Source organism: Amphibalanus amphitrite, unplaced genomic scaffold (assembly GCF_019059575.1).
Source record: "Amphibalanus amphitrite isolate SeventyFive unplaced genomic scaffold, NRLGWU_Aamphi_draft 000038F_arrow, whole genome shotgun sequence".
NCBI classification, from domain to species: domain Eukaryota; kingdom Metazoa; phylum Arthropoda; class Thecostraca; order Balanomorpha; family Balanidae; genus Amphibalanus; species Amphibalanus amphitrite.
The window spans coordinates 1233528-1249325 of NW_024881534.1; the positions used below are offsets into that span (position 1 = coordinate 1233528).

The 15798-nt window shown below is 50.2% G+C and overlaps 1 protein-coding gene across 14 annotated transcripts in view; it reads right to left on the minus strand.

Moving 5' to 3' along the window:
- Positions 1-15798, minus strand: part of LOC122373389 (cAMP-specific 3',5'-cyclic phosphodiesterase, isoforms N/G-like) — a 140437-nt gene that overhangs the window by 63796 nt on the left and 60843 nt on the right. For 3 of the 14 annotated variants that reach the window (XM_043351451.1, XM_043351434.1, XM_043351420.1), the window contains exon 1: positions 9550-9616. The exons of 10 other annotated variants lie outside the window; for them this stretch is intronic. The gene's annotated coding sequence lies outside the window, so the exon portion shown is untranslated. Of the gene's footprint in view, positions 1-9549; positions 9617-15798 lie in introns of those variants that run through there. One more of the 14 variants, XM_043351427.1, reaches the window with a different exon arrangement.

Consider the following 15798-nt stretch of genomic DNA (forward strand, 5'->3'; position numbering starts at 1 on the left):
ACCACACAGAAACCACCCGAACTCGGGCGGACCGCACGACCGGCGGGTTCCAGTTCGCTCCGATAACAGAGAGCGACTCTTTGGCCACCATCGCGTGGCTGAAATGATTACACCGCTCCAGCGTCGCACATTGGAGCGAGCTGAAAGGATGTCGAATGACCGCCGAGCTGACGAAGGTCGATGATAAGCTCTGCGGAGAGACGCGGTCTGCAGCTTTCAGCGATTTGCTGAGAGCGAGGTTTACACCCAACTATCGCGAGCGTACAGTGATAAATCTGTAGGCAGAACACTCTATGTAATTGAAAATATCCATATGATGTAGATTTAGTCGTTAAGTGACACATCCTGCAGTTTAATAAAAAAGACAGTTTGGTAAAAAAAGACAAATCAACTGATTTACACTGAATCACAAATGAAAACCGGGATTGGAAAATCCTAAAAAAATCCTGTACGTCAGCACCATTATGTGGGCTATTGAATCAGACCAAATGCGACAGTCTGCTAAATCGTCAAATCAGCGAAACGATTTGGAGCTAACTCCGCTACCCATTTCGTACCACAACCCAATATTGAAACTCTAAACCGAGAATAGTGAGAAAAGTTTGAGGGAAAACACAGCTTAGTGGGGAAGGCTAACTGGGTTGGAGGATCCCAATAGTTTTGACGAGTGTCATCAATGCATGTCTTCATCTAGCTCTTATTCACTCATGCTTTGACATATAAGAGCATCCAATTCAGATAAGAAAGAGATGAAAGAAGCAGTCATTAGAAATGAAGGACCCCTGTCTCCATATATCGATCCTTGCAGCTTTACATTAGTTCAAGTTTCACCAGCCACCACCGCGGAAACAAGCGAACAGTTTGGCGACCGCTTAGCAATGCTACCTGCAATTCACATTAGGTATACAGTACATCCTCCGCAATACCACCAGAAACTCATATTGCTTCCCGAGGCAAATATGTCCACGACAATTAGCTAAGAAAGTAGCTTTGCGGGGACCCAACGGCATCGTAAAGGAACGGTAATAGCGAATGGGTGGAGCGCCTCGCCCAAGTCTTGGTATCGATTTGCTGGAGCGGGCTGGGACAGTGCAGCGGCGCTGCACATAAGGAAGTATGCATAACGCGCCGTGGTAGCGCTGACAACTATGCATATATGATCTGTACGAGTGTCTAGACTGTCGATGCTGACGCACGTAACATGTAGCGGGCGGATTCTTTCGCGACGCCTCGGCACGTGACGAACGTGACGCTCAGGTGGAAGACGTGACGACGGGACGCGGCGCCAGTCGTGACGCAGGTGAGGGGCGTGTCGGCTCGGCACGGTACGCGCACGTGTGACCCTCTGATGGTCACACCTGTGATAGGTGTGATGACACCTGTACTAGGAGTGACGATACATTCGACAGAGTCAACGGACCGTGGCTGCCATCAGATGTTCGACACCGGAACTCACGCTTTGTTATAGCGAGTACTACCTGCTAGAAGCCATACAATCCATGCCACAGTTGGCGGATGCGCGCGGTTAATGTATGCATAAGCCTGCTACCATGAGTTGAAGTACATCTCTGATGGTTGACTCCGATATCATCCCAACCCAAGGTGTGCCGAGCCGGATGCCAGCGGCACAGCTGAGCTAAGACTGAGCTGGCTTCCTGTATCGCATAGCTGACTTATGGCACCAGCCACCGGCCTTACCGGGCATACCACTGCAAACCTGTCGGCGTTGTCTTATTTGGAAGGCAGACACATGTCTAGAATTAAACATGATGCTGACGCATACGTCGCGGTCGGGTAGGATGGCGTGAAGACATCACGATGGACGACAAGAAAGGTGTCTGCAGGCTTGGTGTGTGTCGACCCCGCAATGTTGCTCAATACGTGAAAAAGTTGGCCGGCTCACATTTCAATAAACCGAGAAAATGTGTAGGCCAAAATAAAGCAATGATGGAATATTTTCATGTTTCTAGGCTGCCCATATCGATCACGCCTTTCACGATTTATCACAGCGGACCGAGGCGTTATAAACAATGGCAGTGCTGATTTTGAAGTTTTGCATTTTAGTTAGGCCACAGTAGCAGTTCATTTTACTCATCGGAATAGGAATAGGCATAGGAATAGGAATAGGAATTATGCTGATAGGCATGAATCAAAACAATCTATAAATCAAGCCACCGATCTCCTGTTTCCAAAATCGGATAAATGAAAAACAGCTGATACATCCTGCTTAACGTTATGTCTCGGATTAATCGTCGTCATTTCAAGATAATACCCAAATAACACCAAATCTAAATAACCAAATATCACCGTATGACTGCCTCAGCATTAGCAATGGTAAACACCAACCAGCGACCTGGTAAATGTCAGATATGTCCACGCTCCTCGACCCTTTACCCTCCGGCTGTTCAGTCGGGCTCGGCTTATTCCAAGTGACGCAGCTCGACGTCGAAATACCGAAGTTTGGAACACTTGGACAAGGGTGAGAGGGTTGAGATAGCAGCTGGACAGAAAGAGGAAAAGCGAGAGAGAGAGAGAGAGAGAGAGAGAGAGAGAGAGAGAGAGAGAGAGAGAGAGAGAGAGAGAGAGAGAGAGAGAGAGAGAGAGAGAGAGAGAAAGAGAGGGAGAGAGAGAGAGAGAGAGAGAGAGAGAGAGAGAGAGAGAGAGAGAGAGAGAGAGAGAGAGAGAGAGAGAGAGAGAGAGAGAGAGAGAGAGAGAGAGAGAGAGAGAGAGAGAGAGAGAGAGAGAGAGAGGCCCCGAGGGACCAGTCACACCCCGGTGGTCTTGCGTACACAAGGAAGCGTAAACAGTGCAGGCTCCATTGTCAACAGGGCCCGCCAGGGAGCGGCGCCCGCGGTGCCTCGAGCGACCTGATCAGCCACAACAGACCAGGGGCAATTTAGAAGCCGGTTAGAACAAAAATATTCGAATGAACTTCAATTTTCACCCGACTTCGCCATTCACTCCCCTAATGTTTGATGAAAAGATAAAAGTGCGGTGATGTGCACCACTCCTAATCAATAAGAAGAACTGAGGGCAAACTGTCAAGTCACTGAGAGCTGCACCAGGTCGGTGTGAGCCATCATTTCCCTCTGGTGCGGATAAGCCGAGTGCAGAAGACGGTCACCGCATTACGTCCGTATCAGTTCCTGACAGTCTCTCTCGCTATGGGGCCGCTAGGGGCGGATCTCCGGGGACCATCATGGACGGACGGAGGGGAAGGGCCGGGGGGGGGGGGGGGGGGTGAGGTCAAAGGTGGGTCTGTATTATAAGGTCATGAGGTGTTAGTGGAAAAGGATGAACTTAGATGGTCTGATATTAGACTTGACGATGGAGCCATCACACATAATTGTCGGAAGAGTGGCTTTGGATGTATCCTGAGTAGTAACAAAATTTAATGTCTCGTTCTTACGTGTCACAGATATTTTGCTCGCCGCCTGTATTGGCAAGAATGGTGCCTGGATTACCAATACCAGCCGAATCGAATGTCTGTAACAATCGGATGTCTGTAGTGAAAGGTTATCTATAATTAAAGGAGCCGCCTAGCTAAATTCCTAAGATTTATCGAAAAATAATGTATCATTTTAATATTCGCATCACTATTTCATGCGCTCGCGGAGGAATTCGTATCGCAGCACTCCACCGTTCGTCCCTGCCAGCGCGCCGTGTAGTTACCGGGACCCAGCGCCGCTGTCGGCGTCTCAGATCATTGGTATTCACCAGACCTCCTATCAGTACCCCACGGGCCTTTAGCCACGGCACCGCCACAGACTAAACCAGCGCCGAAACCTGACCAGAAGCGCTGATCCTCAAACAGGGTAAAACAGCGGATGAAAAAACATGGCGAGATGGGACGAAGTGTGCATAGTGCATACTACGATGCGCGAGCCGCGAGGCGGCGCAGCAGCGTACTTGGCACCGGCGAAGCGCAGTGGTCCGCACAGGACAGTCAGTATACGACGTACGACGTCCGTCGAATGGACGGAGGGGCCGCCCGGGGCGGGCGCGACCCGGTCCGCCCGCGGCCGCCCCAGCCAGGGGTCGATACCGCCCATCGCCCCCGGTAAAGGTCACCGCTCGGCGCAGCGCACTCTGCGTGGTGAGCGCGCGTGAGCGTTCAGCACTCGCCGAGCGCTCTCACGTAACCGAGCCAAGGCCGTCGAGGTTCGTATCTGTCACAGAGGTCGTAAACTACTCGCCGGCGCCGAGTTATTAGCCGCCTCAAACACGGCGTCGTATCAGAGCCCCGGTGGATCGGCCCACAGCGGCGACCCGCCCCCTCCCCCGCCCCGCCCCCGTCATCAGGGCCGGGGGCTGGCATTGTGAGGCCGAGGCTTGGCGGGGAGGGACGGACCACGGCAGGACTGGGAGAGAGCAGAAAATGAGACAGAAATGGGACAGCACTCAAAACTTTTTTACTACCTCCTGGAGGGTTCATTTTCATCAAACCAGCAAGATAAGAGTATATTGAAAGGGTAACTCTTTGCTACCATTATGTGCATGGTAACGGTACGTGGTTAATATGAACTTATTCGCCAGCGAAGAGTATTATTACCATGCAAATATCAATATTACTCTCGCGATCCAGAACATCACGAAAACTCTTTCCTTCTGGGTATCGTGACTCGTGTACAGATAGTCGTTTCATGCGTGGATCTTGTTTACCCTCGTGAAGATGATATTTGAAATGGAATCACTCAGCCAATCAGAAACGAGATCGGCCGTTTGCGGTTTGAAGGCCGCGCGCATCTGTCAGTTTTCGGCCGTTGGTCTCCGAGAGCGGATGTGAGCAGTGTCGGTGCCGCGCGGCGTGGCCGTTGGTGATTGTGCTTGCGTGTTGTTCATCGCCTATAGAGCCTCTGTGGACATTTTATTGTAAGTACCGATGTGCTAGAGCATTGCATGCCGTTGAGTGGTGCTAATTTGACCTGGTTAACAGGACCCCGTGCACGGCCACGTGGCCTAGGTTGTGAGTACGTACATTAATTTTGTTGTGATGCTACAAGTTTATGCATTTTGTTGGTGACTTTGAAAAAGCCTTGCACTGTAGTGATCCAGTCTCATTATCTCACGCAGACGGGCTACCACCCAGGAACGCCGTCGCTCTCTTCAAATATTGTGCGTTGTGCCTTATCCAATATGAGGGCGCTGAATGTCTTGTATTCACATTCAAAGTGCATTCAAGTTGTATCGTGGTGTTTATTTACCGCTTGTGCATTGCTGAACGCTTCGTATAAATTCGTATGCATAAGTGAAGAGTCTCACAATGTTCATGGCTGGTGTGCCCCTCGTATTGTTTGTACGGAAGCCAAATATACATTGTTGCTCTTGAAGCATGTTTTTTTAGTTGGTGAGCTCCGGTTAACAGAAGCTTCGTGAAGCTTCTGAAGCAGGCGTCTGTGAGTCTGTTACCATCCTCTGGGGGGTTTACACTAAAGGAAAGAGTAAACATTACCATGTGACAAAGGGTAGGCCAGAAGAATATGCTCTCTGTAGGAGGGTAAAGCACAGAGTAGATGATGCGTTACTCCCTAGAAAAGGGTTCCGTTTAAGATTTACCCTTTCAAAGAGTGTAACCCAAAAAATGTTACACTCTAGACAAGAGTAAATCAAAAGAGTTTACCATTCAGAAGATGGTAAAAAACGTCTGTGTGTCATGTTACCCCTCCCTGGCGAGTTTACTCTTCATGAAAGAGTAAAATTTACCATCTGGAAGGTGGTAAAAAACGTCTGTGTGTCAAGCTACCATGCTATGGCGGATTTACCCTTCAGGAAATGGTAAAAAAGTTTTCAGTGAGCAACGGAAACAGAAAAGAGGCGAAACTGGGACGGCAGGAAAATGGGAGGAAAGTGATGTGCTGGAGCGAGCGGCATGGTACAGAATATTACGGAAGAGTAATTTTTGTAAAACAGAGAAAAGCCAACTGAATATTTTGCAACAAGAACAAAATGGAGGAGGGAGATGACAACGAAGTAAACTGCTATGAAAGATGTCATAGCCGAGTAGGACAGCGTGGGACGGAATGACCTGGAACATGACCCTTGACCACTTATATGTAGCGTGAAGATGAGACGACCCAGCAGGGGCAAGGATAACACGGGAGAACCACCGCAGACGTCCCACCGGCCTTCTCGGTTCGTCCCGGTGGATCCAGAGAGCCCTCTCGGCCTTACTCGTCCGTGGCAGGGCACGCAGATACCGATAACAAAAACAGCGCATTGTTCGCCGCAGCGCGCAGTGTGGGAGGTCGGCGGGGGGGGGGGGGGTATGGCGCCGGCAGGAGGGGGGGGGGGGGGCGCACAGTACCACTCTGTGTCAGTGCGTGGTCTTGCCAAGACGGCTAATTGCGCCGGAGCGGTGGTACAGAGTAGAATTACTTGGCGATGCATCTCATCAGCTGGCTGAAATACTCGTATACCGCCGAAATGGGTGGCAGCCATTTCACAGATTGCGAGCTGGGGCATTACTGAGGCTTCGTAAAGCAGCACGAAGCTCCGGATGGCCGCGCGGTGGTATCTATGATAATGCCGCGGAAGCTCATTACCAAAAGTAAAGGTCAAAGGGAAGATATGCGCGCTTTGTGTCACGTAACTACTTTAGTTCGAACTAAGTATCTTTCTCTGCCTGGGTTTACGGTGAGAAAAGGCCGCATTATCCACGTGAAAAGCTGCACATGTTACCGTTTTCCTAGCTATCCATCAATCTGAGGGCAGCACAAAGGGCTCGCTTTGAGCACCCAGCACGATAGTAGCAGCGAGGGCATCTCGCTTTTAGAGAAGGTCATCACCTTTGAACGGCAAGCGTTGCAGGGATCAAGCACAAAAACAGCTCAATCTGCATTGTTCGCAGCATAAAAATCGATGCATAGAGAATCAACAAGTGCTCATCTAGAACTTTTGTTGCGAAGTAAAGATTACGTCGCAAGCAGGCCAGTGGTATCGTATCAGGAAACAAAGCAAATGTTGTTAGAGTACTTCCTACACCACATCATCAGTTGTGGATTGCATGGCAAAAATGCATCCAATGTTATTAGGATAAAGGGTCAGGGGTCACGCATTTCATCCTCCATGCCAAGGCCGCAGGTAACTAAGACATTATATGGTGCCTCAAATCACGCCTCGGTATAATACAAACTTCTTATTAAGCGATTTGAATGGACGTACGGGGTCAGGTGTAAGGCATATTTACACGGTCAGCGTGCCGGCATAATTCAGAGTTAGCTTCTCGTAAGTGGGTTATCCATCGCCCTCCTACACGCCGTCGCTGACCGATGGCCCATTGGTTAGTCCGGTCATGAGCGAAACCCACACGATCTCGCCGCATGTCCCGAACAATGAACGGCTAAGTGTTGTTTATTGGCCTCGGGTCCGGCTCGGTGCATTTAATTTTGGGCGGGTCTGACCGCTGTGCCTAAAGGACACCGCCCCGCATACCCTACATGCCCTAAACGGTCAGCCGGGACGGTAAGGAACAGCATGCCACCCGTACTTATCCGCCACTATCTTAGCACTGCAGTCATTTAGTGTGCAGTATGCTGCATGCCTACCTCTGTAACTGTTAATCAGAGATCATTTTGAACCAACCCGAAATTTCATTTTTTTACTGCAACATCTCCCAAGCATTCTCAGTAATTTACAAAAATTTAGTACCTATGCATAGCGCCTTTCTGTGGTAGGACAATCCATGGCAACACATTACCATCCGCACTGCAGCTTCGGACCTGCCCCCTGCCTCTGACCTCTGGCCCTCCCCCACGGAACCATCCGGTGACCCCGGCGGTATGTAGGTACCGAACCTGGCACCGGTCCAGACGGGGTGCCTGCTCCAGTCAGGGGTAACGAGGGGCTGGGGGGGGGGGGGGCTGCTCCAGAAGCCTGCCAGTCGCTCCACTGTTTACGGTCGTCACCCGCCGTGGAAGCCCCACTGACACAAGCAAACAGTGCGGGGGCGCGACCCGCCTCCTCGCTCTCATGCCCCAATTCTTGGCGTTCGACAGGCGCGTTCCGACCAGACAGGTGTGCGCGCTGCGCCGACAGATGCACCGTGACCCGACATACGTGCCGAGACCTCCAGACCCCCGGACCCCCCGAACCGACAGGTGCGCGGCAGTGACGAAACGCATCAGGTGTTTGACCCCGCCCGGGGCTCCTTTCGGATAAGATGGCCGCCGGCTGATACAATGGAGGGTGGAGTAGCCTCCCGCGGGGCGGGGCCAACGGGCCAATGATACATCCAATTTGGCATAATGCGATGAAGTCTGACGGCCGGGCGCAGGTATAAGAAACCTTCTCATATGAAAGGCTATATACATTGGTGGCAAAATGAAATTTCGAAATGCGTGTTTTGTAAACATGTGCAGAAAACTGCATTACTTTGCATCTAATGGCCGCGGAATGAAATGAAACGCAATTTATGCGATACCCTTTACTTAGATGCAGTCCGTAATAGCGCTAGATGTGATAAAGACCGGGAAAGCCCTGATCATGGCCCCTGTAGTCGGCAGCAATTCGGCACAAAGCTCGTTATACCGCTGGTAGAGCACGAGACCGTATTGATTTCACGGTCAGACATACATTTTGCAGGGCATAAACGCTCACAAATCCTGCCAATGACAACGGTATTAAATATGCATTTGATAATGTTGATCTTGCGGGTCATCGGGTTCATGAAGATCCAGGAATCCAGTGGTAATCTCATGCTCCATTCATATGGTGACTTAATCCAGTTTAGGACGCATGCCATCTTCAGATGGATGGAGGCGGTATGACTGCTGCACATCAGTCATACTGGGCATAAGTAAGTATTGGCTTACTAGTTTTGAATAATTCATATATCTCCTGTACTCAGCAAAAGATGAGCTTTGTATAAAACAAATATCTTGCTTTTATAGGTTACCCTTCAGATGAAAAACTAACGTTCAGAGTAGCCAATTATGGTAAAACAGAATCGTGGCAGCATCTGTTTTCCCACTTTAAAAGCGGGTATCACAGCCAACAGGCCTCCACTCCAAAACTTCGCTCCGAAGATAGCGACGAGCTCGGACTCCAGATAGGCCTCCTCCCGAGGCGCTCGGAGCGCTCGGCCCGGCCTCGACCCGGCAGCCGTCGTATGGACCCGTCCATCGCACGCCGGTCGGGCGGCATTTAGAAAGCAGGTTCCGGAGCTATCAGAGGTCGATCAACAGGTAGGCAGTGGCGAACGGAATACGGGCCGGCCGGCTCCACCCCGCACAGGGTACTGCTCAGCGAGGATCGAACTCGGCAGGGGTGGAACGCTCCACTTTGTGGATCAAACATCATGTCCTTTTGGAGCGGAATCTTATATGGAGCTCTTACCCTGTTCATGAGTTATCATATTAGGTCTGGTTTACTTTTCAGAAGCTCACTCGGGGATCTAATCAAGGATTTTAAGGAAAAAAATATATGATATCCTTCCCCGTCGTTGGATCTCTCAGAGGGGACGCAGCGCGATAGCGGTCACGCCTTCCTCCCTTCTCGTCACCCCCAATCGCCACACTCCTCAGCACAGCACTCGGCCGTCACTCCACTCACACACTCGCACTCCGCTCTCGGCACCGGGCCGGACTCGACTGAGCGGCGGCCGGCGGCGGCGGCGACTGGCCGCGCCGCGGCCGAGGCGGCGGTGGACGCCGCGGGCCGCCGCCGGTACGCCGCGCGCACGGCTCCGTCGCCGACGACTTGTTGCTGGCGGCTTAGCGTCGGCGCACCGAGACGCCGCCGCCGCCGCCGGCGAACCCCTGATCAATAGCGGCAGCGCCGACACCGCGCTCGGCGGCTCATGTCAGCTAAACGTCACCGATGACCTGACACGGCCGAGGCGACCCGACCTCCGGGAAGCAGCAATGGGCTGACCCGACCTCCGTGAAGCTGGATCACAAGGGTTGGATGTGAGTTGAGAGAGAAGAGAGGCCTTATTTGAAGCTGATACGTATGTATGTGAGCCCAACACCTGGACTTAACCTTGATATGATCTTGACCTGACCTGCTTTGACTTTGATCTGACTGAACCTGATATTGATATACAAAAATTGTCTAGTCTGAAATCAAACTTTCTCATTTTTGTCTTGCACAATTTTGCAAAGCAACCAATCGAAATTCAGGACATTTCTTCTACAGCACTACGTTTTCCATTCTTTTCAGAGTAATCCCCAAAAAGCCCCTATAAGTCGGCACGACAGCCATCCGACTGCGTCGCCGGAGACACCAGCCGTTTGACCACGCCCTAACACCCGAACAGGACGCCCAAACAGCGCGTTTAAAGCGGAACAGGGCCCTGCGAGGCTGGTCGGAACGGCTTCGTGTCGCTGGGAATGGGCTTCCCGCAGCAGTGACTCGCTCCCAACGAGCTCCTTCGTAGGTTGGGCTGTGTCAGCACGTTCGGAATAGCGTGGGCGAGCAGGAAGATAGGCAGATGGAAGACTTGGTGATAGAAGGATAAGTATACGGACAAAAAAAAAAAAAGTCGGGCGAGACTATGAGAAGGACGGGTGGTTGGGCAAATATCGAAAGAACGGACACTGGTCGAACGGATGCTCGGACGGACGGAAGGACCGACGGACGGACGGACGGACGGACGAACAAACGAACGAACGAACGAACGAACGAACGAACGAACGAACGAACGAACGAACGGACGGACGAACGGACGGACGAACGGACGGACGGACGGACGGACGGACGGACGGACGGACGGACGGACGGACGGACGAACAAACGAACGAACGAACGGACGGACGGACGGACGGACGAACGAACGAACGAACGAACCGAACGAACGAACGGGAAGAACAGATAGACCGCCCACCCGACCGTCTGACCGACCAATCGTCCCGCAGCCAGACGGATGATGGTCAGAGTTTTCAGTTGGCAGGGCCAAACAGGTCATATCGAATGACCGGCTGGGTCAAAGAGGTTGAAAGGATGATGAGCCATTGAGATCGAGCCGGCAGTCTGAATGGGAGCTCCAGCATCACAAAGAGAGACCAATTACGCCACACAAAGATGCAGTACATCATTTTAATGACACCTACTGATGGTGTTGTACTTGGCACCATTCGAGTCTATCTTAGTGGAACTCAAATGAGCTGCTATACCGAAACCTATATCGGGAAAGATTATTGGCTTTAGTGGTATATTTCAGTGACTTTAACTGAACCTTCATTTACTGAAAAATGTTGATGAATGATTATATTAAATTGAACACACCATTAATTAAAAATAAATTTGCTCAATCAGTAATACGCTACCTTGCCTGAATCACAATAGAAAATATTCCTGACTCGTACATATCTTAATCTCGAGATAAGCATTGAGAGGGGAACTGGACTTTACATTGGTCATCAGAATTCAATTCCCTTTGGACTACATTTTATCATTCAACCAGCGTTGGCACCTGTATGTACACAAATGTCAACTTTACACTAATGGTCTGTGTACAATGTGTAACTTTAATGGGTAAACCATTAAGTTAGCCCTGAGCAACGTAGTGGTAAGTATTCCTACGAGCGCAAGTTAACTACATCGGAAAGTCCCTCCTATTGAAAGTTGCGCGAAAGTTGGACGTTTCTCACGCGACACAAATGGCGGAATGACATACGTGTTAAGCTTACTAAGAAATGGCATCCCGATTTCTACAAATTTCAGCAATGATATATTTAACCATACCATGCTGATTTAGCCCGATGGGGAATATGATGTGCTGATATAAAGGGTGGTTTTCGACAAGTGAGGAACTGAATGGGTTACTACTTCAGTTTACATTTTAGTGGCACTTCCTGTATACACGAACACTTGCAGCGTATTTCCTTTATGACGTATTATGAGACACTAACGCAGACAGTTTTATCAACATTTTGGCTGACCAGGGTTTTCCAATGCCATCTGTTCTGATCTCATATGGGTCATGTGCAAACAAAACACAACTATGGAAACACTTCATCACATCTTCTGACGCCCGTCATAAATAAAAATCTAAACCATCATCAAACATCGTCAAAAAGGTTCATTTTTCATCGTGTGAGAAGGAAGTTCGCTAAAGCCCGGCGTCGTCGCCCTGTCGACACTTACAGTTACCAGAGCGGGAACAATTTATGACCGTCTTTTACATCCCCGGCCACGGCCCGATATAGGGACTATTTTACGACACCACATTTCTCTCGGTTTTTGTGATTATTTCATGACAAAGACAATATGCGTCACATTTTCTGTGTAAGTGTTAGTTTGTCAACCTCAACAACTGCTAGAGACAGGCAGGGATCGAAATATTTATTCTAAAATAAACATCTTCGTAACTGAATTTATCGGGACTCTTGCATTCTTTGGGCGTGTTATGACAAAATCTCATACCCTGAATCCCGTTTCGTACGCCTCCTTTCTCCACTCATCTCGGCTAAACCCTACCAAGCCGCATGCCTCAAATACTCTCCGACCTCTCTCCATCACTGAGAGGCTACCTCTGCGACCCCGGCGCCACCCACCAGTCTCGCCGGAATTTCGGCACAGCTCGTTTGCTTATCAGACAGTCTGCACCGTATATCCCACCCCCGTGGCGTTCTCACCACCGCTCCTCCGCCGCTCTCACTAGGCGCTCCTAAACTCTCTCCCAGCACGGCGACACAGCTGGACTTCCAGCCGCGATTCGACGGATCAACACACGTAGCGTCTGCAGCTCTGCATGGCGCCAATCGGGCTCCGAGAGTTTACCTCCAGCGGCGAGTTACAACCTCAAACGGCGGGAGCAGCCGACACAAAGCGACTGAGGTCGTTCTGCCAGACGTTCAATCGCCGCAGCTGATCGAAACGTTTATCCGACTCCGACCAGGTGTTCGGAATAGAGCCAGAGGGAGGTGGGTTATCCGTAAAGCAGTGACGTGGTCCAATGCTCGAGGTATGACAGACGGCATACAGCAAACGTCGCTTCCTTCAGAGAGGTGCCTCGACGTTTGAGCCCTTGCGACCCCTAGTCTGTCCTGGTGGCTGCATTAGTCCCTTCATCTCGTCTGTCCTGTGAGCTCCATCAGCCCCTTCACCTCGTCTGTCCTGTGAATTCGAGCAGCCCTTCCCCTCGTCTATCTAGTGGCTCCATCAGCCCCCTCGTCTGTCCTGACTCCTGTGAGCTCCATCAGCCCCGCCCCCTGCCTGCCTGACCTCCCCCTTCCGCTCCCTCCGTACCACCGGAGGACAGTCATCAGCTGTTGGCCGGCGCCATCGGACGCGCCGACCATCAGCCCTGTGTGCCTCTCCTGTAACGACCTGGGCCACCAGTCAGCCGCGTCTCCTGCCGGCCGGCCCGCGCCGAGTGTGCGTCATTAGTGCCGCGAACCAGTGACGGCACAAAAACCAATGGTGACACTCGAGCGACAGTGCCCCGTCCGAGTGCCTTGTTAGCGCAGTGGCAGTCAGCCTCGGCGGCGGGGCCTCCCCGACGGCGCAGAGCTAGAGAGCAGACTAACTCACCACGTATTAGTTTGGGTATATCCTGAGTAACTTGATGATTCAATTCCAGGTCGATGCTCAATAAAAGCAAGAATAGGGTACAATTGTTACTCAAAGTAACGCTTAAAGCCATTACTTTTCTCGCCAATCATCTCAACATCGATCGAGTCACGTATCGGTAGCTGACAGAGATGGATGGCTAACTGTGTTACGATCCAACAGCTGTTCAACCCCCTGCACGTAGCTCGGTCATGGCGCAACATGCATTACCCGATAAAATGAACGGACAAGAGGCCACGGGACGGTCACGAACACGGACACAGTCTTGGACACGAGCACGGACACGAGCCCGGACCCACAGACACGGACACGGACCCGGTGGTCAGTCTGGCGACTACCGCCTACCATCAGGATGTAATGCAATCACGAGCGGCCTCACGGCGCAGGCAGCGCGGCCGTTTGTCGCTCGGTTACCTCCGTCTCAGCTGGGGCACCACGAGCCGGCGGCCACGGCCGGGAGAGGATGACCAACGATGGTCGAATGTAGGATGAATTCATCAGGGAATGGACCAATGACGTCATCAGGACACGCGACGGTCGATAGTTCAGCACCGCCTCAGAGGCTTTCAATTTTAGATTCATCATCAAAGTAAACTTGACGTCGGAGAGTTTCCATCAAAATGTAATGCGCACGTCCACATGTTCATGAAATATGGTTGGTTATGACACTAACTAAAATATGAATGATTCAAGTTGAGTGCTTGTCAATATTTTCTTAATGTATTCTAGGCGCGAAATGTCAAGGCGTTAGCCTTAGGTGGATTATTCAAGCTCGAGAACGACAAAGCACCAATAATTTCTTTGGCGCTACAGCTAGAAAAAGGCTCATTGGAATTCACATGCCTATTACTTTTTGTGAATATAAATGAGCAAAGAAGGGGGCGTAAAATTGCATACATTGCTTTAAATTACTAAAATGAGCTCTAATTTTCTTTAATTAGTGATATTATAAATAACGCTGTAAAGCGTATCATGTCACTGGCTATCGATAAAACCCCATCAAGATTTAAGAGAATACCGAGCTCCTATTATAATACAGCATCGTCGAATCTCCGCATCTGATGAAAATATCACAGCAGGCATATAAAACTCTGCATTGCCCAGAACACTCCTCGGCTTGTAAGTGCACACTCAAACGGGCGGAAACACTCGGAAGCTTTCTGTGATAATGCACAATGAGGGCTCCCACCAGTTTTCTATAGACAGCACAAGCAGCGTTCACCGCATGATATAAAAGCTACACATCCAAGTTGCCCAAATACATGAAGTCACCCAGCAGTCTCCCACACTGTCAGTACTGGATCAGGTCACACTGATGATGATTGAAAGATATAAATGTAACGTTATCTCGCAACAAGAGCACCGTTGCTCGGAGCAACCAAAGCTAACATCAAGCGAGCGTCACATCCGGATAAAAAGCTCGCTAGTTACTTGCAGATCGTCAGGAGACTGTAGTAGTACGTTACATGTGATCATCGTTATCAGCAGATTTACATATTGGTAAACAAATAAATGAACAAGGTAAGAAAGCAAGACGATTGCATCGCAATGACGGCAGGGCAGCTGCAGAACTCCTGAACATCAGACTGTGCCGAAGCGCAAACGCCTGGATATTAGACTGTGCCGCAGTGCAGCCGCCTGGATAGTAGACTGTGCCACAGGGCTTGACGCCCGTTCCCTTGAATGCATGCATAAATATTTTCACATTTCAGAAATGTGATTGAGTGACGTTATTTATGAATGCCATTACACTTGCAATAGGTTTCGGATTACTCAGTTTTTTTTTCTATGCAAGTTTTAAGATGCCACGATTGTTGTGCTCTAGAAAACACAAATCCATTCGAATCATTTGTAATTTCATTTGAAATTTCCTCATCTCGATGTTGAATGAATGAAATATTTTGCTTTAAATCTATGCCTCACTGCAAACCAAGCTAACGATTGTTTATAAAATTGGCCCGTTGTGAGCACAATGCGATGACATGGCGTAAGAAAGTTCGCCATTTTATCACTAAAGAAATTGCGCACAATATAACTTAGCGTCCGCATAAGACGCACGCTAATGAGAGAAGACGGCAAGAGGACGATCGAATCCCATCATGCGTTATCCTCATGACGTTTCTGCCAATATCGCCTTCCCTTCCTCCAACGTCTCTCCTTATCGGAGGTAGACAGGGGATTTCCCTCATTACGGGGAGGATTTCCTTCATTATCTATCCCTCCAGCGACAAGCGTACGATTTCTGGTTGACGTGAATCTCCCGGCGCTCGTCATCACGGCGGAACA